Below are 25,148 nucleotides of genomic sequence, written 5' to 3' on the forward strand. Positions count from 1 at the left end.
TTTTCGCGAGACAAAAAGACATCATATATATATATATATATATATATAAGTATAAGTTTTAAACAAACAATTTAATACTGTACACAGCAATGATGACTGTGAAGCTTGGTTGAGGTGGTGAAGTCAGATGGTCGAAGAGGGTGGGATATTTCCCAGGGAATGCCTTACTGCTAAACGATGAACTAGCACTCGACTGAGCCGTCAAGAGTTAACACATTGTTGTTAATGTAGCCTCACACTTTACAAGGCAGCACAAATGGAGGGAGGGGAGACAGCATGGCAGAGAGAGACAGACACAGACACCCTATGTGAGAGAGAGAGACCCGCATTGCACCTGGAAGTATGCTGACCCCATTCTAAGTACACTGCCTTTTTAAGTAGATCAGCAAGTTGAGACAGCAGCTGCTGCCAGCAAGCTCCCTCTATCCTGAGCCCTGTTGTGTGTCCTCCCCCCCGCCCCACTCTGTGGAGGTGGGGTAAAGGAGCAGGGGTGCAGGAGCAGGGGAGAGGGGAACACCCTGACATTAGCACCCCTTTCCCCCCCTCCCAGGAGCAGCTCCAAGCAGAGGGCAGGAGCAGCACATGGCAGTGGGGGGAGGGACAGCTGAACTTCCCAGCAATTGATAGCCTGCTGGGCGGCAGCCGCACAGGGAACTTAGGAGAGCTGATAGGGGGGCTGTCGGCCCACCCTGGTTACAAGCCCCCACCAGCTAGCTCCAACGGGCTGCTCTTTCTGCAAGCAGTGGACAAAGCAGACAACTGCCAAACAACATTATAAGGGAGCATTGCGCAACTTTAAATGAGCATGTTCTCTAATTGATCAGCAATGTAACAATGAAACATTAACCAGGACGACTTTAAGTGAGGAGTTACTGTAGTATATATTTATGTCTTAATCTTATGTGGTCTACAAAACATTAGGTAATAAAACAACATTAGGTGTAACAGCCAGTGTGGATCAGAACCTCCATTTTGTGGAAGAAAACAGACTATAGGTGGTCTACGCAAGAAAATTACTTTGACCCAGCTATGTTGCTCAGGGGTGTGAAAAATCCACACACCTGAGCAACATAGTTAAGTCAATCTAAGTCCCTATCCAGACAGTGCTACACGGATGGAAGAATTAGTCCGTCAACCTAGCTACTGCCTCTCAGGGAGGTGGATTAACTACAGTGATGGGAGTGCTGTACTGAGTGTCTACACTGAAGCACTACAGCTGTGCGGCTGTAGTGATTTAAGTGTAGACATATCCTCAAGGCTTGGTCTACACTACAGAGTTAGGTCAATGTATGGCAGCTTAAGTCAACCTAATTATGTCAGTGTCTACACTACAGCCTTTCTCCTGCAGATGTAAGTACCCTCCTACACAGACATCATAACTCCACCTCCTCGAGAGGCGCAGCACTTATGTCAGTGTAGTTAGGGCAACCTAGCATTTGTGTAGATACTGCATTACTTACATCAGCTGTTGGCTGTCATTCTTGTCAGTTTCACAGATCCCCTGGACAGCACCTAAAATTGACAAGAAAGGCTGATAGAATCTCTCCTATGGCTGTAGGAAGGGTCTGCTGAAGCACTACTGCATCTGTGCCACTATAGCATTTTAAGTGTAGACATAGCCTAAATCTGAGAAGTTGAAACAGGGCCATCAACCTTGAATGGCAGGACAATGGGGGCTAATAGCTAAGTCCTGACTTTCAATGATCCTCTGACAGCAACCCACTTGAAGACTGGATCACGGAAAATTTCAGCATAAGAGAAGCAGGAAAATGTACTTGTTTTTAAACATGACAGATTCTGTACCAAAGGAGCATTCCATCACCAGAATGAGAAGATTGGGGCCTGGTCTACAAAGTTTTGCCATCAGAGCAATACCAACCAGACATGGACACACACAAAAAAACCCCACAAACCCTAGCCAACACAGCTATGCTGACAGGACGCCCAGTGTAAATGCAACTATGCTAACAGAAGAACGCTTCTGTCAGCATAACTAATGTCATTCCGGGAGGTAATGTCGCTATGCCTGTAGAAGAACTCTAGAAGTGATGAGAACTCTGGAGCAAGAAACTGCACTCAGATGTTTGTTGTTTTTCCATAGATCTGTAAATCTCTTGAACTCTCTATAAGTAAAATGTGTGCGCAAAAAGTTCTTTTGCAAAACCTGTGCTCCTTACAGTTTCTGTCACGTGGTCCTGTGGTGGGGCGGCTTGGAGAGGCTGCGCAGAACCCTGCCAATCAGGAAAGGGCTCACTGGGAGAGCCAATCAAGAGAAGGCTTGCTGGAGCAGCCCATATATAAAGGGCTGCTCAGCAGAGCAAAGGGTGTCTCTCCCTGGAGGGCAAGGGGGAAGGACTGTCTGCTGAGGAGCACCGGAGATACTGCAGTGCTGGGCAGGGTAGCGGAGCAATAGGGGAGCTCTTAGCTGACCATGGCCAAACTGAGGCCCTGAAGCAAGGGCAGGGAAGGTGCTAGGGCTATGGGGGAAATGGCCCAGGGAAAGTAGGCAGCAGGAATAGGAGGAGGAGCAGTAACTGGCTGCCAGCTATAGGGTCTCTGGGCCGGGACCTAGAGTAGCGGGCGGGCCTGGGTCCCCCCCTACCTTCCCCTTTACCCCTACTTGCCAATGAGGAGAATGGCCTAAATCCAGACTGCAGTTTGCCCCTGAAGCCCGGGCTAGACTAGAGACTGCAGTTGGCCACTGAGGCAAGTGGAAGGACTGAGGACCGTCTGTCCCCTGAAAGGGGAGAGACAGCAGGCTGAGGCACAGCTGGAGGGCCGTGTCTCAAAGAGGACGCCATGGTCCAGGAGCAACGTGGGTCCAGATGCTGGAGAAGGTGGAGGAAGTGGAAGTAACGGCGAGTGAGACACCACTAGTAAAAGGCGCCATGGTGGTCCCAGAGAGCTAATTCCCAGCACAACCAGCAGGAGGCGTTGCGGTGGTGGGTCTCCACCGCTAAATTGTGGTGGAGAATGTGGTCACGCGGTCGCCCCTGATACAAGGGGCAAAGCAAGGACTGTAGGACCATTTCCCGGATCTGAGACTTGAGAAACTGAAGGTGGAGAAAATGGTGGACTGCTACTGGAGAGCCTGTGTGGCCCGGCTAGCCGAGCCGCAATGGGGGTTGGTTAAGCTGCTGTGGGCGAGGGCCCAAAGACAATACGAGCCAGGCACCAAAGGCAGGAGGCTGGTGTTGTGGTCTGGACGATGTTTTGCCTGTGGGTGACAGGGACACTTGAGGAGGGAGTGTCCCTACCGAGATGGGGAATGGTGACCCCACCCGGAGAATAGACAAGAAGAACCTAAGAAAGCCGCCCCCCGGTGAAGAGAGCAGGGAGGTGGAGGACTTGTTGGACCTGTGGGGAACCGGGCACAAGAAGAGGGAGTGCCCAAAGGGGACTTGCAAGGCCCAGGCTAGCCCGGAGGGAAGGACTAAGCCAGAAATAGATTGCAGGAGGGCTATGGCCAAGGGAAGGCACAGAGGAGGTGCTTCCAGTGCCACAAAGGACTTATAAGACTGCATTGCCCCCAAAGATGGACCGGGATGCTGAATAGTTGGGCTCGGTCAGAGATTGCTCAGAAGGAGGAGGCGGTTAAGATCGAGACCCTAGCAGAGGGAGTGTCTGGGGCAAAGGGGCCCCAGATCAAGAGGGAAATCCAGACAAGAGCAAGACGAACGATGGTGGGGACCCAAACAGAAAAGGGACCCCACGCGGGAGCCGAGCAGGCTACGGTGGATACCCAAACCCTTCAGGAGGGAGGCCGGTTGCTCCTCGTGCTGGAGAACCTGTGGCATGAAAGGGACGTCCTGTGGGCCCAAATGAGGGAGATACTGGGGAGATAAAAACCTGTGTGGTCTTAAGGGAAAGGGAGTGTGGTGGGGCAGCTGGAGAAGGGTTAAGACAACCTCGGAGAGGCTGCGCAGAACCCCGCCAATCGGGAAAGGGCTCATTTATTTATCTGCAGACTGATATGCTTTGGAATGAATTTCTCCATTCTCTGAATTGAGGATTAAGTGTCATCATAAACTCTGGGACTAGAGAGCACAGTCATCAGACAATGCTATATCCAGTCAAGAACATGCATGAAATCTACCACACTTTTTAGTATGTTTAGTGAGCTTTAATTATTTGGCACATTACTGTAGTGTCTGCTATACTTCTAGTGGATTTTCATGTAAGATGTTTTATTTACAGTAATGTAACTGAATTTATTCTACCAATTTATATTTTATGGTAAGAAAACATTCAATATTTGTAAAGGGTCATATCTCAGTTATTTTTGTGTCCAGCGAAGATATAAACTGTGTATATGTTGAGCAGAAGGAAATCATCTAGCTTCTATAGGAAGGGGAATAAATCAAAGTTGACCACCACATTAATCTAAAGAGATGGAAATACCAGACTTAGAGACAGACGTCTGAGGGGACGGGGTCTCTCAGAGATAATTAGGTGACAACAGTTATTTAGCCTTTTCCGAAATAGGACACCTGCTCAAAGATGTAAAGTGTTGATGAAACCTCACCAACATGTTTTAATGGACTAACACCTGAGAAAGGCATGGATAGCCTCTATAAACATTCAAGCTGACCCAAGGGCAAGGAGCTGGTATCTGGACAGCAAGCATCACTGACAGGCTAACCAAAGAGAGGTTAGAGGACAATTGTGTTCACAAAACGTAAGATGTTTTTCTTTTTTCTCTATAACTAAGTTGAAAATGTATTACTAGTTCAGTGCATGAGAAGTGTAATCTAGATAGGATAAGCAAACTTCCTGCATTAATTCCATTTTCTGTTTTTAATCTCATTATTTTTAATAAGATTACTGATTATGATTAACTTCACACACACATCCCTGGAGAAGAGAGAACTCCCTAACCTTTAAGGAGAGATGTTGAAGGGTAAAGAATTTCTGGAACCTATAACCCCTTAGTTTCACTCAAAGGGCCTCAGGAAAGACATCCTATCCCAGTTAGTTGTTGTATTAAGGCTGCAGCTGGCAAACACAAGGAAAGAGGCCATAGGGCCACACAGGAGATTAAAGGTAGCAGAGGTGTTTGTCACAAGAGGATTTTCCACTTTGATCTGTGTCAAAGCACTCAACTATACTGTAAAACAAATTCCTCTCTAGGAAGGCTCCAGAATACTCTACTCCTGTGCAAGATGCTCCCTGACATGCCTTGAGAGAGAATAATTTAGTTGGCTTTTAGAAGAGGCTTATGGAATTGGCTCTACTCTGCCTTATGGGTAGCGATCCATTCACATAAGCTTGCTGCAGCTGGAACCTGTCTTACTGTGCCCAGGTCTACACTAGCAGCAGGGGGGGGGGGGGGAGGAGGAGGTCGACCTAAGATACACAAATAGTGTAGCTGAAGTCGGCGTATCTTAGGTCGACTTACCTGGTCATGAGGACGGCGGTGAGTTGACTGCTGCCACTCCCCCGTCGACTCCGCTTCCGCCTCTCACGAGCTGGAGCTCCGGAGTCGATGGGGAGCGCGATCGGGGATCGATTTTAGCATGTCTACACTAGACGTGATAAATCAACCCCCGATAGATCGATCACTACCCGCCGGACAAGGACACCTATGTTGCTGTTGAAATAAATAACCTCCTTTTACCTAAAACAATGTACATGTTACTTCAAAATTCTTACCTTGCAACCTTTTTGTGCGTTCCCCTTTTCTGCTAATCACCTTCCTTGCTTCATTTTCACACACATCTCTACCCCGATATAACGCTGTCCTCGGGAGCCAAAATATCTTACCGCGTTATAGGTGAAACTGTGTTATATCGAACTTGCTTTGATCCGCCGGAGCGCGCAGCCCCGCCCCCCGTAGCACTGCTTTACCGCATTATATCCGAATTTGTGTTATATCGGGTCGCGTTATATCGGGGTAGAGGTGTATTAGCAATTTATATAAAACTATGTTTGTAGTCACTCTATTTTACAAATGTATCTTCTCTTAAAAATAAGCTGTTAGCTCTCACAGGAGAATACATTGGAAATAGTCAGATCGAAGATCAATTGCAAAGATATCTCCAAAAGATGTTCTCCCACCAACACTGGATTACTGTGAATGAGTGTGAAAACTGGCCTAATGAATCACTAAAGGGGGGGGGTGTCTCTCTCTCTCTCACACACACACACACACACAAAATCAAGCATATATTTGAAAAAGATTCATGTGGAAATACACATTAGGGACTAGATTTATGGGAACAATGCACGCATCCCCATCTTGCATGGTAGAAATGTAAAACAAGTGCAGATTTTTTTGCAGACTTGACTCAGACAACTTTTCATTGGTAACTGAAGCACTGTATTTTGATTTTTATAAAGCTAGGGATGTGAATTCCATGTTCCAGGAAACTCTTGCTCCAGTTTATTCCACGGTCATGATTCTTAAAGATAGAAACACCTGAGTCATATTTCACAGTCTTAATCTATTTGCAGCCTCACAGCCAAAGTTGACAACACACTCTCCAAGACCTTCTCAATAAATGGTGCCACTTGATAGAGATGGGGTTGAAGAGTCTTCATTGTGATAACCACTGACACAACAAAGGAACCCTAACACGTAAGCAAACATTTCTCAGGTCAGCTGAAGGTCAGCCAAACTCAACTCAACTGCACTATACAAACTGAAGTTTTTTTTAAAAATGGGGTGATGTATAGGGTTGCCAACTCTCCAGGATTGTCCTGAAGTCTCCAGGAATTTAAAGTCTCCGGCGAACAGCGGAGGCTAACAGAGGGAGTTTGCCTGGGATCTGTCCGAGAGGAGGTACGCTAAGTGCTGCATTAGGGGGGCTGTGTTGGTGAGTATCTGAGGCCTTGGCTACACAGCAGCGCTGTGAAGCGTGAGTGTAATCGCGCCGCCAGCGCTGTGAGAGAGCTCTCGCAGCTCTGTATGTACTCCACCTCTCCGAGGGGAATAGCTTGCAGCGTACTCGCTGCACTCAGGGGGGTGTTTTTTCACACCCCTGAGTGCAGCAAGTTGCAGCGCTGTACACCGCCAGTGTAGCCAAGGCCTGAGTGTCCGTTGCAGGGACAGTTTGTCAGTTTGACCGTGTGCTTGATTGTTTGTTTGAAAAGTGTGAATTGGGAGTGCTTTGTTCCAGGTGGGCCTTGAGTGGGCCTGACTGTTATAAAAATGCAGTCACCAGCGAACCAGCTGAGCGGCGAACAGCGGAGGCTAACAAAGGGAGTTTGCCTGGGAGTTCGCCTAGGGAGAGCCCACTGAGGCTTTTATCTTGCGGGCTTCTGTGAGTTGCTGCAACAGCTGAGGAAGATTTTAGAAGGAAGAAATTATGGAAGCTGAGTGTTCAGTTGTTGTAACCTGCACAGGTTGTGCCATGTTTGTCTTTCTTCCACAGGACAGAAGCGACTTTGTCTGTACAAAGTGCAAGCTGGTCTCCATATTGGAAGAGAAGGTTCGAGGTCTGGAGAAACAAGTATCGACCCTGTGTTGCATAAGAGAAAATGAAGATTTCCTGGACAGACGTCAGGATATGCTTCTACGGGCACAACGTTCTGAAGAATCGGAGCAGGCTGCGCAGAGGGGACAGAGGGATGGTGAAGAAATTTGGCAGCATGTGACCTCCAGAAGAAGAAAGAGGAGCGTCCATGTACCAGCAATGGAGATACTGGTGAGCAACCGTTTTCATGTTCTCTCAACAGGTACTAATGCGGAGAGTGGAGTAGATGATACATCTGAGGGAAGGGAGCAGAAGGAGACTCCTCCGATTGGAAGGCATGAGATGCACTGTCCTAGGAATGGGGGTTCCACGGCCACCGCTCCCAAGAGAAGGAGGTGGGTGGTGGTGGTCGGGGACTCCCTCCTCAGGGGGACTGAGTCATCTATCTGCCGCCCCGACCGAGAAAACCGAGAGGTCTGCTGCTTGCCAGGAGCTAGGATTAACAATGTGTCGGAGAGACTGCCGAGACTCATCAAGCCCTCGGATCGCTACCCCTTCCTGCTTCTCCACGTGGGCACCAATGATACTGCCAAGAATGACCTTGAGCGGATCACCGCAGACTACGTGGCTCTGGGAAGAAGGATAAAGGAGTTTGAGGTGCAAGTGGTGTTCTCGTCCATCCTCCCTGTGCAGGGAAAAGGCCTGGGTAGAGACCGTCGAATTGTGGAAGTCAACGAATGGCTACGCAGGTGGTGTCAGAGAGAAGGCTTTGGATTCTTCGACCATGGGATGGTGTTCCAAAAAGGAGGAGTGCTAGGCAGAGACGGGCTCCACCTAACGAACAGAGGGAAGAGCACCTTCGCAAGCAGGCTGGCTAACCTAGTGAGGAGGGCTTTAAACTAGGTTCACCGGGGGAAGGAGACCAAAGCCCTGAGGTAAGTGGGGAAATGGGATACCGGGAAGAAGCACGAGCAGGAGAGTGCAAGAGGGGAGGACTCCTGTCTCAGACTGAGAAAGCGGGACAATCAGCGAGTTATCTTAAGTGCCTACACACAAATGCAAGAAGCCTGGGAAAGAAGCAGGGAGAACTGGAAGTTCTGACACAGTCAAGGAACTATGATGTGATTGGAACAACAGAGACTTGGTGGGATAACTCACATGACTGGAGTACTGTCATGGATGGATATAAACTGTTCAGGAAGGACAGACAGGGCAGAAAAGGTGGGGGAGTTGCACTGTATGTAAGAGAGGAGTATGACTGCTCAGAGCTCCAGTATGAAACTGCAGAAAAACCTGAGAGTCTTTGGATTAAGTTTAGAAGTGTGAGCAACAAGGGTGATGTCGTATAGATGTCTGTTATAGACCACCAGACCAGGGGGATGAGGTAGACGAGGCTTTCTTCCGGCAACTAGCAGAAGTTACTAGATCGCAGGCCCTGGTTCTCATGGGAGACTTTAATCACCCTGATATCTGCTGGGAGAGCAATACAGCGGTGCACAGAAAATCCAGGAAGTTTTTGGAAAGTGTAGGGGACAATTTCCTGGTGCACGTGCTGGAGGAACCAACTAGGGGCAGAGCTCATCTAGACCTGCTGCTCACAAACTGGGAAGAATTAGTAGGGGAAGCAAAAGTGGATGGGAACCTGGGAGGCAGTGACCATGAGATGGCCGAGTTCAGGATCCTGACACAAGGAAGAAAGGAGAGCAGCAGAATACGGACCCTGGACTTCAGAAAAGCAGACTTTGACTCCCTCAGGGAACAGATGGGCAGGATCCCCTAGGAGAATAACATGAGGGGGAAAGGAGTCCAGGAGAACTGGCTCTACTTTAAAAAATCCTTATTGAGCTTTCAGGAACAAACCATCCCGATGTGTAGAAAGAATAGTAAATATGGCAGGCAGCCAGCTTGGCTTAACAGTGAAATCCTTGCTGATCTTAAACACAAAAAAGAAGCTTACAAGAGGTGGAAGATTGGACAAATGACCAGGGAGGAGTATAAAAATATTGCTCAGGCATGCAGGAGTGAAATCAGGAAGGCCAAATCACACTTGGAGTTGCAGCTAGCAAGAGATGTTAAGAGTAACAAGAAGGGTTTCTTCAGGTATGTTAACAACAAGAAGAAAGTCAAGGAAAGTGTGGTCCCCTTACTGAATGAGGGAGGCAACCTAGTGACAGAGGATATGGAAAAAGCTAAAATACTCAATGCTTTTTTTGCCTCTGTCTTCACAAGCAAGGTCAGCTCCCAGAGCGCTGCACTGGGCAGCACAGTATGGGGAGGAGGTGACCAGCCCTCTGTGGAGAAAGAAGTGGTTCTGGACTATTTAGAAAAACTGGACGAGCACAAGTCCCTGGGGCCAGATGCGCTGCATCCGAGGGTGCTAAAGGAGCTGGCCGATGTGATTGCAGAGCCATTATCTTTGGAAACTCATGGCGATCAGGGGGGGTCCCGGATGACTGGAAAAAGGCTAATGTAGTGCCCATCTTTAAAAAAGGGAAGGAGGAGGATGCGGGGAACTACAGGCCAGTCAGCCTCACCTCAATTCCTGGAAAAATCATGGAGCAGGTCCTCAAGGAATCAATTCTGAAGCACTTAGAGGAGAGGAAAGTGATCAGGAACAGTCAGCATGGATTCACCAAGGGCAAGTCATGCCTGACTAACCTAATTGCCTTCTATGAGGAGATTACTGGCTCTGTGGATGAGGGGAAAGCAGTGGATGTGTTATTCCTTGACTTTAGCAAAGCTTTTGATACTGTCTCCCACAGTATTCTTGCCGGCAAGTTAAAGAAGTATGGGTTGAATGAATGGACTATAAGGTGGATAGAAAGCTGGCTAGATTGTCGGGCTCAACGGGTAGTGATCAATGGCTCCATGTCTAGCTGGCAGCCGGTATCAAGCGGAGTGTCCCAAGGGTCGGTCCTGGGGCAGGTTTTGTTCAATATCTTCATTAATGATCTGGAGGATGGCGTGGACTGCACTCTCAGCAAGTTTGCAGATGACACTAAACTGGGAAGAGTGGTAGATATGCTGGAGGGTAGGGATAGGATACAGAGGGACCTAGACAAATTAGAGGATTGGGCCAAAAGAAACCTGATGAGGTTCAACAAGGACAAGTGCAGAGTCCTGCACTTAGGACGGAAGAATTCCATGCACTGCTACAGACTAGGGACTGAATAGCTAGGCAGCAATTCTGCAGAAAAGGACCTAGGGGTTACAGTGGACCAGAAGCTGGATATGAGTTGACAGTGTGCCCTTGTGGCCAAGAAGCCTAACGGCATTTTGGGCTGTATAAGTAGGGGCATTGCCAGCAGATCGAGGGACGCGATCGTTCCTCTCTATTTGACATTGGTGAGGCCTCATCTGGAGTACTATGTCCAGTTTTGGGCCCCACACTACAAGAAGGATGTGGAAAAATTGGAAAGAGTCCAGCGGAGGGCAACAAAAATTATTAGGGGGCTGGAGCACATGACTTATGAGGAGAGGCTGAGGGAACTGGGATTGTTTAGTCTGCAGAAGAGAAGAGGGGGGATTTGATAGCTGCTTTCAGCTACCTGAAAGGGGGTTCCAAAGAAGATGGATCTAGACTGTTCTCAGTGGTAGCAGATGACAGAACAAGGAGTAATGGTCTCAATTTGCAGTGGGGGAGGTTTAGGTTGGATATTAGGAAAAACTTTGTCACTAGGAGGGTGGTGAAGCACTGGAATGGGTTACCTAAGGAGGTGGTGGAATCTCCTTCCTTAGAGGTTTTTAAGGTCAGGCTTGACAAAGCCCTGGCTGGGATGATTTAGTTGGGAATTGGTCCTGCTTTGAGCAGGGGGTTGGACTACATGACCTCCTAAGGTCCCTTCCAACCCTGATATTCTATGATTTTATGTCATGTTATAAAACCTCCAGGAATACGGCCATCCAAAACTGGAAACCCTAGTGATACAGCATATACCAGTACGAAGGAGAATATATATTTCAACTGCATTTATATCACGTACTAGTCAGTATATTTTGAGATTTAACTCATTTCCTAGATACTTTAAGTTATTGCATTTAAGGAATAAATGTAACAGAGTACAAACCATTCTCAAAAGGGCCGTAGTATACCATTTCCTTTACATTTTATAATTGAAACAGCATATGCAGGAAAAGCCAAAAGGGAGGTTTTTGCTACCTCCCACCCTAAAAGTAAAATCAGTACCTGAATGACCTACAAGAAAGGCAACTTTAAAACAAACACAAATGGAACTTCAGAACCATTTCTGTCAACGCAAAAACTTGGCATCCCCTGTGTTTAATGTGTAATCTTATAGAACAGTGGTTTTCAACCTGTGGTCTGCGGACTATGTCTAAGGGGTCTGCGAAAGGTGACTATGGCCTGGTCTACACTACAGTTATGTTGATGTAAGGCAGCTTACGTCAACCTGTGTAAGTGTCTACACTACAATGTTCCTCCTGCCGATTTAACTTGCCTGATACACTGACCTAATAACCCCACATCCACAAGAGGTGTAGTGCTTAGGTCAACAGTGTCCATGTCGACACAACAGAGAGTCCTGTGGCACCTTTAAGACTAACAGATGTATTGGAGCATAAGCTTTCGTGGGTGAATGCATCCGACGAAGTGGGCATTCATCCACGAAAGCTTATGCGCCAAAACATCTGTTAGTCTTAAAGGTGCCACAGGACTCTCTCTTGCTTTTTACAGATCCAGACTAACAAGGCTACCCCTCTGATACTTGACATGTAGACACAGTGTTTCTTATATCACCTGTTGCCGCTTTTGACAGCTGGAGTCCTGCCACCCCAGGGCAATGGGGCTCCAGCTGTCAGTCCCCCACAATGCCCCACTTAAGTCAGTGCCAGCACTCCTGGTGAGGATGCACACCATCAACAGAAAACACGAAGAGCCAATTTAATTATTGTGGTGGCTATAGGTCGACTTAAGTCAATTTAATTTTGCAGTCAAGACATGCTCTCTGAAAATAAAGTTTCAGATCCCAGAAAAGGCATTCTGTTTTACTGATCAAAAGTATGTGATAACCCCCACCCACAGGTCAAAAACCAGAAGTGTTGTCATTACCATAGAAGCTCATAGTTTAGTACCCTTTCTCATGCTACGTCAAATGCCGTGCTGAGCACATGCAACATTTATAGCTGAATTCTGTTCAGTCAGTTTTCAGTCTGGGGCCTGGTCTACACTAACCCCCAACTTCGAACTAAGGTACGCAACTTCAGCTACGTGAATAACGTAGCTGAAGTTGACATACCTTAGTTCGAACTTACCGCGGTTCAGACGCAGTCCACACGCGGCAGGCAGGCTCCCCGTCGACTCCGCGGTACTCCTCTCGCCGAGCTGGAGTACCGCAGTCGACGGCGAGCGCTTCCGGGATCGATTTATCGCGTCCAGACCAGACGCGATAAATCGAACCCGGAACTTCGATTCCCAGCCGCCAAACTAGCGGCTGGGTGTAGACAAGGCCTAAGACTTCTATGGTAGGGATCCATGAACCACAGGTTGAATTTCCAAAGGGGTTCACACCTCCATTCAAATTTTTTTTAGGGGTCCACAAGTGAAAGAAGGGTTGAAAACCACTGTTACAGAATATGGATCTTTTCTAGATATTAGCTATAGTTTTCTGCATTCTGATTATATAGATGGGTATAGCCAGACCTCCATCTCCATACATTCCAAACCAATTTAATCACCTAGCATCATGTGATCAGAACGCTAAAACAGATTATACCAAAACAAGCCAAGTATGTCACTTTGTCAAAATGTGTTTTGAAGAGAAACTTTCAACAACTTAGATCAGAGGTTTGCAAATTTTTTAAATCCTACAGAGATAAAAGATTTTTTTTTAAAGTGAGAGAATGCTTTCAAGTTCTACAAACTCCGCTTTCAAGCTCAGTGTAACCAGCAACCCCTTCAGAGCCACTTCAACTAATTAAAGTGTACAGATGTCCACACTGAGTTTAGCGATTCATTTTTCACATGCATTCACTAACGGATTAATGGAAAATATAAATTTACTCCTAACAGAATTCTGCACTGATGCGGGGGCATAGAATTCATATGGCCTGCATATTTCTGTGCCCCCTGCACAGAAAAACACAAAAGAAATCTGCAGGGGAACACGCATCTCTTCCCTGGCAGTCCATGCAGCGTGTCTGTTCCAGTGTGCCTGGAGCAGCTTCAGAGACGCAAATCACTGGGGGGGAGGGGGCTCGGCCTGCGTGCCAGCGAGGAAGACGTTGATCACCATCAGAGGGCGGGGCTGGCCAACAAGCAAGAGAGACTCTGTCCCTCTCTCGATACTGAGGTTTGAGGGGCGTGGAGGAGGGTAGGTCTTTTTGTTATGCAGAAGGAAGGCTCTGTCCCCGAGGCAGAAGTGTAGCAGCCTAGTAAAATGTAACTTCTTGAGAATTGAAAAAAACACTTAATTAAATATTAGGATCATGTTACTGAAAATTGTTTGTTTTTAAGTTAAAACAAATAGGTTTGTAAAAAAAACCACATTTTGTTAATGTTGCTGGTTAATTGATCTCATTCTCTGAGGCAGAAATGTAGTAACCTGCCTGCATAATAACATTGTTAATTATTCTATTGTTAGTTAACTGTTCCCATTCTCAGTCAATTCCCCCAGGAGCATAAAAACCTGTAGAAGTTTTAAGGCTCCTACATTGACAGAGTGATGTAAAGCCTTATAAATGATAGTAAGGGAATCAGCTAGGAAGATCTATTCGCTTCCTCATTTTTTTCCTGTGCCAAAGTGGCACAAAGGGTTTAGATTTTTACTTATACATTTAAAAAAAAAAAGACTTTTGAGGACAAATAAAACATTTGCCAAGCAGTCAATAAAATGTCAGGACAATCAGAACCAAGCACTTCCCAAAGTACCCAGCTAGGTCCAGGACAATGATTAGCAAAACCGTATGACTTTCACTTCTGAGCAATTTAAAATGACATTCTACTTTTTTATTTTTCTGTTTGGTGTTCTGTAATGTAATTTAAATGAAAATCCAGGATTATAACTGGAATGCAGGGTATTAGTTACCAAGTATTTGTAACTTAACTTTCATGTGTTTAGGAAATGCTGAACAGTCATTGTGACTTTTTTCTGTATTGTAGTTTAAATAACTTACCAAAACAATTGAAACTGGTGTGATTATATTGCATTATTTTGATAAATAAAATCAGCAGAATTTTGCAGAATTTTTAATTTTTTGGTGCAGAAACCCCCCCATGAGTAAAATCCCATGGGAGTAAGAATAATTTGAGAAAATCACATCATCACTTAGATTTACTTCATTTTAAACATCCTTAAATGCATTTAAAATGTACACAGCAGCTGTTGGTTAGCTAAAGCAGTGGCTCTCAATCTTTCCAGATTACTGTACCCCTTTCGGGAGTTTGATTTGTCTTGCATACCCCCAAGTTACACCTCACTTAAAATCTACTTGCTTAAAAAATTAGACATAAAAATACCAGTGTCATAGCACACTATTATTGAAAAATTACTTACTTTCTCATTTTTACCATATAATTATTAATCAATCAATTGGAATATAAATATTGTGCTTACATTTCCGTGTATAGAGAACCTATGAGCTGAAGGATTTTGGGGCATCATGTACTGGATTACAATTTGAAAAGCTAGCTGCTGCTCAAATTACTCAAATTGTTTGAAATGTTTAACAAGGTGTCTTTTCACATTTAAATACAATTATGCTGCGCTAGTTTCTAATATGTTCACTTAGAAATAAAGTTTTCGCTTCAAAAGACAACGAATTGTGAGTTTGCATCAGTGGTCTTTACTTTTATCCAGTACAAGTCTTCTTCCACTACATGCCAGATCTTACAGATGTCTTATTTTTTTGCTTTCTGGTCACCGTTTTAATCCAATGAACAGTCTTTTGGGAGGAGGGGAATCTATTCCTCATCCACCACAACTGGGATCTTCAGCCGTTTCATTCCCATTTATTAAGGCCTGTCTACACTGGCAAGTTTCTGCACAGTAAAGCAGCTTTCTGCGCTGTAACTCCGGAGGTGTACATACTGCCAAGCCACTCAGTGCACAGAAACTGCACAGTTCTAGCGCTGTAAAAAAACCTATCCCGACGAGAGGCATACAGCTTTCTGCACTGGGGGTACAGCACTGCGGTGCCAGTGTAGACACTGTGGTCGATTACAGCACTGCAATTGGCCTCCGGGAGGTGTCCAATAATGCCTGTTCTCGCCTCTCTGGTCATCGGTTTGAACTCTACTGCCCTGCCCTGAGGTGACCAACCATTATCCCCACTCCGTAAATTCCTTCAGAATTTTGAAAGTCCCCTTCCTGTTTGCTCGGTGACGCGTGCAGTAGTCTCAGCGCATCTTTCCAGATGGCCATGCCTGCTCCATGCACCAGGCGATCCCCCACTTGGAGCAATACCGAGCTGCTGGACCTCATCAGCATCTGGGGAGAGGAGGCTGTCCAGCCCCAGCTGCGCTCCAGCCGTAGGAATTATGATACCTACAGACAGATTTCACGATGCATGACAGAAAGGGGTCATGACTGGGACACACTGCAGTGCAGGGTCAAAGTGAAGGAGCTGCGGAACGCCTACCACAAGGCACAGGAGGCAAACCGCCACTCCGGTGCTGCGCCCATGAGCTGCCAGTTCTACAAAGAGCAGGATACAATACTTGGTGGCAATCCCACCTCCAATGCGAAGACCACTGTGGATAATCTCGGTGGCTCGCGTGCCAGTCGAGAGCGGACCGAGCCAGGAGGAGGAAATCTTGGATGAGAATGTGGAGGGGGTGAGGGGGACCCAGAGGCAGAGGATCACTCAAAGGTCAGAGATGCATGCAGCCAGGAACTCTTTTCTACCCCGGAGGCTAGCCAGTCACAGCTGTCGGATGTTGGCAAAGCGCAAACAGGAGAGAGGCCCCTGGGAAAGTGGGTTTGATTTTGGGAATTGCTGAAGCAAGTTGTTGGGAGCAGGAGGGTAGCAGAAAGCAGGCTTGTCTCCCACCACATGCCTAGTCTGAGTGTCAGAACAGGCTGCTGATGGACTCCCTCACTTCTGGGAATCTGCCTCAGAGATCTCCAAGAAACTCTCATGGAGATACTGGGCAATCCACTGCCACAAGTTCTTTGGCAGAGCTGCTTTGTTTCTTGCCTCATTAACGGTAACTTTCCCGCACCACTGTGCCGTCATGGGGGGGACGGAGGGTGAGAGGGGACGAGACCATTGCTGAACACAGGCAAGCCACATAAAGACCAGGGCGGAAGCCGCAGTCTTGGAGAAGACCCTCCCTTGATTCCCTGCTCATCCTCAGCAGCGAGATATCTTCCATAATGATCACATCCTGTGGAAAATGTGAGGACAGGAATGATTATCAGGCCCCACCTCCAGCGCTGGCTCTCCCCAAGAGCCATGTGCCCAGTGTACAGCAGGGTCCGGGAAGTGATTTACCCTATCCCTGCGGCTACTCATCATTTTTGGGGTCTTGTGGCTCATGTGTGCTTGCCTGGGGTCAGCCAGTTAGTGTCTGAATACTGGTTGTGTTTTAAATCACTGAATCAGTGTTGTGTGTGTTGCAAACAATACTGCTTCTGTAAAATGTTGCATTTAAACTTCACAGAGATGACTTTGGGAGCCCAGCCTCCCACTTTGTTATCGGCAGCTGAACGGCTGTGCAGAATTCGAAGGCGGCCACGAAGAACTAAGGAAGACTTTCTGCGTGATGTTATGCTGCACTCCACAGCCGAGAAACAAGAATTGAAGGAGTGGCAGGACAGCGAGAAGAGGGACCAAAAGGAAAATGCGGCATGCCAGAATGAAGCCACGGAGTGGCCCAAACATTATGGAGGGCCAAGCAGACATGCTCCAGGCGATATTAGCACTGCAAACCGAACAGCTCCGCGCCCGCCCTCCCCCTTGCAGCTGCTGTCGCAAAACTCTTTCCCATGCTCCCCCCAGACACCACCAACACACTCTTATCAACCTCCTGGCTCCAGTCTACACCCACAGCATTCCACTCCTCCCGCGTCAAAGTGCAGCACTGCGGACTCCCACTACTCAACACCCATCCCTCTGCAGTTTGGCCATACTGAAGTACAGCACCCGCTGCACTGTACTCCAAAGGAGAAGGTTGGATATGATCCCTGGACATACACAAATCTTTAGCCGTCCCGGGACCCCACCTCCTCCTGGGACTTTCCCTTCCCCCATTCCCCTCAGTGCTGATTTTTTTTGTTTGACTCTCTCCTTCGGTTGTTGTTTTTTAATAAAAGAATTGTGTTGGTTTGAAAGCAAATAGAGCCCTGCAAAGCAACATACAATTATGTTAAACCTGCATATTGTATAGTCTGCACCAATCACAATCGCCTCCTAGCATTACAAGCACTGCACTCCGAAGCATAGCAACAAATATTAGTGGCTTTCAACTTCAAATTGCTGCCTCAAGGCATCCCTAATCCTTATGGCCCCGCGCTGCGCTCCTCTAATAGCCCTGGTCTCTGGCTGTTCAAACTCAGCCTCCAGGCGCTGAGCCTCAGCGGTCCCACCTTGAGTGAAGCTTTCATCCTTCCCTTCACAAATATTATGGAGCATACAGAACACGGCTATAAGTATAGGAATATTGTCATCAGCCAGGTCCAGCTGCCCATAGAGGCTGCGCCAGCGGGTCTTTAAATGGTCAAAAGCACACTCAACTGTCATTCTGCACTTGCTCAGCCTGTTGTTGCTGTCAAGTTGCCCCGTGTATGGCTTCATAAGCCACGGCATTAAGGGGTAGGCAGGGTCTCCCAGGATCGCAACTGGCATTTCGACTTTCCCCTACGGTGATCTTCTGGTCCAGGAAGAAAGTCCCTGCTTGCAGCTTCCTGAACAGGCGAGCGTTCCGAAAGATGCGTGCGTCATGCACCTTTCCGGACCAGCCTGTGTTAATGTCTGTGAAATGCCCACAGTGATCCACAAGCACCGTGAGAACCATTGAGAAATACCCCTTGCGATTAATGTATTCGGTGGCTAGGTGGTCTGGTGCCAGAATTGGAATATGCGTGCTATCTATTGCCCCTCCACAGTTAGGGAAGCCCATTTGTGCAAAGCCATCCATAATGTCACACACGTTGCCCAGAGTCACGGTCTTTCGGAGCAGGATACAATTAATGGCCCTTCACACTTCCATCAACATGAGTCCAACGGTCGACTTTCCCACTCCGAACTGGTTGGCGACTGATTGGTAGCAGTCTGGAGTAGCCAGCTTCCACAGTGCAATCGCCACATGCTTCTCAATGGCAGGGCAGCTCTCATTCTCGTGTTCTTGCGCCGCAGGGCTGGGGAGAGCTCAGCACACAGTCCCATGAATGTGGCTTTCCTTATCCAAAAGTTCTGCAGCTGCTGCTCGTCATCCCAGACGTGCATGACGATGTGATCCCACCACTCGGTGCTTGTTTCCCGAGCCCAAAAGCGCCATTCCACTGTGGTCAGCACCTCCGTGAATGCCACAAGCAATCTCGAGTCGTAGCTAGTATGCGTGGCGAGATCAATGTTGCACTCCTCTTGCCTTTGTAGTTTAAGGAATAACTCCACTGCCACTCGTGACATGTGGTCAGAGCGAGCAGCATACTGGTCAACAGTTCGGGATTCATTCCTGCAGACCGAAGAGGCAGAACGCGCAGTACACAAACTGCTGAAAGATGGCGCCAAATGTGGATGGAAACACGGGAACTGATGGGATGCGAAGCAATGCATCACGGGTCAGTGAGACAGGACCTAGGATGCCCCGCAACCCTCTCTGTCTTTCCACAACTCTTAGCGGCAGAAGAGGAAGAGATGCTCTGTGGGATAGCTGCCCAGAGTGTACTGCTCCAAATACCGCTGCAAGTGCCGCAAGTGTGAACACACTATTGCGCAGGCAGCTGACAGTGTAAACACACAACAGTGGTTTCCCTTCAACGCTCTCTGAGCGGCGCTGTAACTCCTGGTACTGTAACTCTGCAAGTGTAGACATTCCCTTAGTCAAACTTGCAGCATCCTGAAGAGCTTAGTCTACGCAAAGTTGTGCCAGTTTAAAAGTAATTTAAAAATTCCTTCAGTGCACAACCTACATGGACATTCAATTCAATTTAAACTTGGTTTATATCTATTTAGCTTAAATAGCTTCCTTAATTAATTAAGCCAAATCGATATAAGCCATTTTTAGATGCAAATTTGTGTACACATAAGGCTTTACACTTCAATGCTCCTTTTAGTGAGCGGCTTGCTTGGAAAAGTGGGTATATAAATTAAGGGTGATTTTTAACAATTCAATCATCATGCAATTACTGGGGTAGTCACCTGCCCTAATGAAACCCTGCTGTGCAATATGTACTATCTTCGTGTGATGACAGTTAAGAGAACACTATAGTCACTGCCTTGATGGCTTGACTTAGTTACTGGTCATATTATTATACCAGTGCTAATCAATCTAAAGTAGAACATGGCAATTATAATAAAAAAACCAAACTCACAAACATAAAAATCCTTTTTGCTACTAAGGTCATCTATTTTGCATTAGCCACATACTCTACTGACAGAAAGAGTTTTCTCTCCACTGTTCTGCCATAGAATTGAATCCTTGTTTTGCTATCGACAACAGCCCTGAAAAGAAATTCTTTAGGACTTTGTAGCACTGTGTACCTCAAAGCAGCATCACAGAACCCCATATTCACCACTGAATTATATTTTTTGTACAAAGTCTGCCATGTAAGATATCATAGGAAAGGTCATTATCTGCTGGAACCCGTGACCTGTCAAAATATGTATCTCATTAGTGTGTATGAAGTTATGAGATTTTGTTGCATGATTCTTATTGAAATATGTTGCAAGTTTGGGAGTCATCCCGTGCTCGTTCTCCAGTGACAACAAAAGAGGTGATCCACACCTAGGCAGTTGTTAAACGACCATTAATCAGCAGGGGAGTTGTAAATAAGGGATTTACAATTCTGTAAGAGAAGCAACACACAATGGGGCTGCACAACCCTGTGGCTCAGGAAGGTCCTCCAAGGCATGCTTGAGCTAATTTCTTTCCAGGTACATGGACTAAGAATATAAAACAAGGGACAGTGACATCATGTGATTACCCTTCTCCTCCCCCACCTATGCTAGAAGCAACAAGAATGCTGGGATGACAAAGACTTAAACTGAGGACACTGATCCCAGGTTTAAAGGGAAAGCCTGTATATTAAGGACCCACCTGCTACATCCAGTGGGTTGAGAAAAACTGCTTGATCCAAATATTGCTCACTCTAAATAAGGTTTAAGATTTAGACTGCGTTAACTATCTCTGACCTTTTATGCCTACCACTTATCACTTAAAAATCTATTTTTCTCTAGTTAATAAATCTGTTTTATATTTTACCTAAAACAGTGTGTCCCCTCTCCACATCGAGGGATGGGCAGCCTGGGTAACGAACTTACACTGGTCAGGCTTCTGACTAGGGCAAGACGGTACAGTTCTGGGGTGCTAGGCTGGAGGCTTGGGAGATCTGCTGGTGCCTTTCTCTGTGTGATTTATGAGTGACTCAGGGAGCATTCGTGCAATCTAGCTGGGTGTGGGGCTCCACATGCTGTTGTGCTGAGTGATAACAGTGCCCAGAGGGGTTTGCTGCTTGTCACTAGCAAAGCTTTGTGAGAGAAACCCCAGGCTGGAGAGTTAAGAGGGCACAGTGGTACTCCAGCAGTTCCAGGTTGTACCCCGGTGATCCCGTCACAGACTTATCTTTCTTATTGACACACTCCCGTACACATCTCTCACACGGGGGGATGACTGACCGAGCCGACCCTCCCTGCCCTGTGCTCTCCACCCTCTATGCCTGGCTTGGCCCCTGGGACAGACCCACCTCTCCTGGTACTGCGTCTTCCCAAGGCAACATGTGGTGGGGGGGAAGACAGGGTCACATGCCCTCCCTCCCCAGATTTCTGCCAGGGTTCAAACCAGAATGTGGCCAGCACCACCCGCTCAACACTGTGCAAGGGGGAAGGGATGGGAGCTGCTTCCAGCCGCGGGGGGGGGGGGGGGGGGAGGGGACGGGGACACGAGAAGGGGGGTTATGAGCTGGCCCGTGTCTTGGCAGAGCTCATCTCTCCCCCTCCCACGCCTCGTGGCTGGAAGCCGCTTGTCCCTGCCTGCCTGCACAGTGTTGAAAGGCAGCTAATACCTTCAGGCTGCTGCTGGCCACCCACCGACATAACCCAATCGCCTTCTGTCCCTTGGCTACAGTGTGCGCAGGAAGGGATTAAGCCCTAAGGATGCATTGTACACCAGGGCCCAGGGAACCTGACTGACGAGGCTTCAGCAAACCCAGCCAGACAGGTGGCTCAGCATTAGAGGAAGCTGCTTAGGAGACACAGCAGCCCCGCACTCCCTGGGGGCAGGACCCAGGGTGGGGTGGGTGGGTGAAGAGCATGTTAAGCCCCTGCCCAGGAGGCAGCTGTAGAGCCTGCAGGGCTGAAGTGCGAACAGGATGGAAATCGCTTCCCCGCCACCACTCCAGAGCTTAGCTGAGGGGTGGAGAGGCTTCCCCGTGCCAGCGCTGTGCAGGGGCTTTGGCACATGCAGGGCTTGGCTCCTCCTGGCCAGTGCCCCGGGATGAAGGGTCTCAGGCTTTCTCGGGGCACTGGCCCAGCCAGAGGCAGTGGGGGAAGAAAGGAGCCTGCTGGCCACGCTGTTGGTGAGCTAAGCACTCCGACCAGGGGCTGGTTCTCCGCACAGTGCTGGGAGCTGGACGAGCCCTGCCAGGGGGGAATATTGAGGAGTAGTGGGGCTGGGGGGGGGAGGGGGGGTGAAGGGGAAAAGCAGGGAGAGGACAACGAGAGGGAGAGCATGTAAAGGGCCAATGGGTGGGCAGCAGAGACGACACGTAACCGGCCGCCACCTGGCACCTGCCCACACTCACCGGCTGCCGCAGCACACAGCCAGCACTGGCCGGAAATGGGACAGGGGGCAGAGCCCTGCTGGCCGAGAGCCAAGTCGCAGCGGGGGCTGCGCTGACAGACCAGCAGGGGGAGTGGCCAGCCCCGTGCACTGCATCTTCGCCCCGCCACCAGGTTTGCACACCCACACCCATTGTCGGTCACTGGACTGTCCCTCCCCCCCCCCCCCACACCGCTGGTGGGCTGGCAGCTGGCGAGCAGGGATCTGGCCAGCAGCAGGACCCACCGGTACTTATGGGGGGGAGGGACAGAAAATACGTGACAATTTGACCATTTTTAAGAAAAAGGTGGGACACCTCCAGGAGGGCTTAAATACGGGACTGTCCTTTTAAAAACGGGACATCTGGTCACCCTACCTTTCAGACCCTCAATTAAAAATAAAATATGAATTCTAAGAAGATTCATCTCACAGACTGATATTTTAAATGTGCTGAGATATGGAAAAATATATACATCCAATTTATTATTTCAATTCAGGCAAAGAAAACTAAAAGTTACAAATATTTAAATAAAGAGAAAACTGAAAATTCAAAAGTATATGTCTAACACATTTAAGGAATAAAATATAAAAACACTTCATTAGACACCTTTAATACAAGCTCACCTTAAGAATTTGGTATTTTTACTATAATTGCACCATTAATTCATTAGCTATTTAAATCATCATTACAAATATTTTGTTTCAACTTAAAGTTGCTCTCTTCTGGATCTACTGAATCCACTATATTAAAAGAGCTATTAAAATACACCTCACCATAACACAGACAAAATTAACTTTGCAAATGTCTTCTATCACAATCTCAGTGCAGAGGGGAGAGAATTTTTGCATTCCCTAATCATGCAAAAAATGTGCTTTAAGAAGTCATGTTTTTCCTTAGGCAGTATCAAGTCTCCCTTTGTGAAGATATCACTACAACGGCTATGTGGTCCAGAAGAGTCTTCTCCATCTATTTCACAGCCTCTTTTAAGAATAGAGAAACTGTTTTGTATAACCAGAACAACAGTCCATTTACCTGGTTACTCAATCATCATTTGCTATTGCCAGATGCTTCACTTGAAGGCATAAAGCCCTAAGTTACGCCTGTGTTCCAGTATATTACTGGAAGAAAATTTCTTCCTGATCTCAAGCTTGTAACCTGAAACATAAGAATTGACAGCAATTCCTTTTTAGTTCTATTCCTTCTATTTAGTCAACTGCAGATACCATTTTTGATTTATTATTTTATGTTAAGCACCTAAAAATAGTCTGATGAAGTGGGCATTCACCCACGAAAGCTTATGCTCCAATACTTCTGTTAGTCTTAAAGGTGCCACAGGACCCTCTGTTGCTTTTTAAAAATAGTCTGTCTCATTAGGTTCCATAAGTTAACCAATTAACTGCATTGTGATTGCTGCGTATTTAATTCAGGTGGGAGGGGGTTAATTATACACTGATTGGACTAATTTTTTTAAGTTTGCTCCCTTTAAATTTTATTGAATATTTTCTCCTTTATTATAAGGGTAAGTTAAGAGTCACATGATTGGCTTGTGCTGTATCATTAATTATTTCAGACACATCTATCATTTCCTTTTTCCTTCTCCTTTCCAAACTATAGAGCAGTAAGGTAAAATTTTCAGGAGTGTCTAAGAGACTTAGGAGTCTAAGGGCTTGTTTACATAGGGTTGTACTGAGCCTTAAGGGGTGTAGTTAAATTAATTTAAAAAAAAATTAAAAAATTAAAAATTTATTTATTAGTTTCTAAAACACACTAATGTGTTACACATTCATCGGTCCATGTAGACTCTGCTGGTGCACACTAAAAAGGTTCCCTCACACACATTAACCCAATGCTGTTTAGAAATCTCACACACACACACACACACACACACACACACACACACAGAGTGAGCATTGCTGCTCCATGTAGACAAGCCCCAAGTCCTATTTTCAAAAATGAGTTTGGCATGGAAGTCCCAGTAACTTTTAATGACATTTAGCCTCCTAAATCACTTTTGAAATGGGACTGTTGCTTTTGACTTTTTATCCCAATCCATTTGCCTTCTAAGGAATGCATACACACACAATCCAACCCATACTTATTTTCTATGCAAACAAAAACAAAACAAAAAAAATAAGGAAGAAGATGGGAGAATGAACAGGGAAAAGGATATAGAGGAACACAAAAGCAAGAAAAAAATATAGCATTAAAGTTAGCTCATTTTATTTCTTTCATTCATATATGATATAATTTATTTCATTTCTCTAGTAGAAGAGCTAGAGCTCGCAATTCAGGGGAAAATAAAGGAAGATAGAAGGAAAAAGGAGCTGAAATAATTTTATTTCAAACAAGTGAAAATCCATCTTTGGCCACCCTATTTATTGCAGTCTAAGCTAAGTCTGGTATCTTTTAGTACAATAGCCCCTGTAAAAAGGTTTAACTTAATTATCAACAGAGAGTCCTGTGGCACCTTTAAGACTAACAGATGTATTGGAGCATAAGCTTTCGTGGGTGAATGCCCACTTCACATGCATCCGATGAAGTGGGCATTCACCCACGAAAGTTTATGCTCCAATACATCTGTTAGTCTTAAAGGTGCCACAGGACTCTCTGTTGCTTTTTACAGATCCAGACTAACACAGCTACCCCTCTGATACTTAACTTAATTATATTATGGTAATGTATTGGCTCAATCACATTTATGTCCTGAATCAGGTCCTGGGTTTTAGTAACACCATATCTACACCAGAGTTGTAGGTTTGGGGTTTGTTTGTTTTTTAAATTCCTCAGCAGTATTAGC

At 46.7% G+C, this 25,148-nt stretch overlaps 1 protein-coding gene across 3 annotated transcripts in view; it reads right to left on the bottom strand.

The window, feature by feature from the left end:
* EIF4G3 (eukaryotic translation initiation factor 4 gamma 3) overlaps positions 1-25,148 on the bottom strand; it is a 437,959-nt gene that overhangs the window by 357,617 nt on the left and 55,194 nt on the right. Inside the window, exon 1 of one of the 3 annotated variants that reach the window (XM_065421391.1) lies at positions 1,461-1,508. The exons of the other annotated variants lie outside the window; for them this stretch is intronic. The gene's annotated coding sequence lies outside the window, so the exon portion shown is untranslated. Of the gene's footprint in view, positions 1-1,460; positions 1,509-25,148 lie in introns of those variants that run through there. 3 annotated transcript variants of the gene reach the window in all.

The sequence above is a fragment of the Emys orbicularis genome, chromosome 22 (genome assembly GCF_028017835.1).
Source record: "Emys orbicularis isolate rEmyOrb1 chromosome 22, rEmyOrb1.hap1, whole genome shotgun sequence".
Taxonomy (NCBI): Eukaryota; Metazoa; Chordata; order Testudines; family Emydidae; genus Emys; species Emys orbicularis.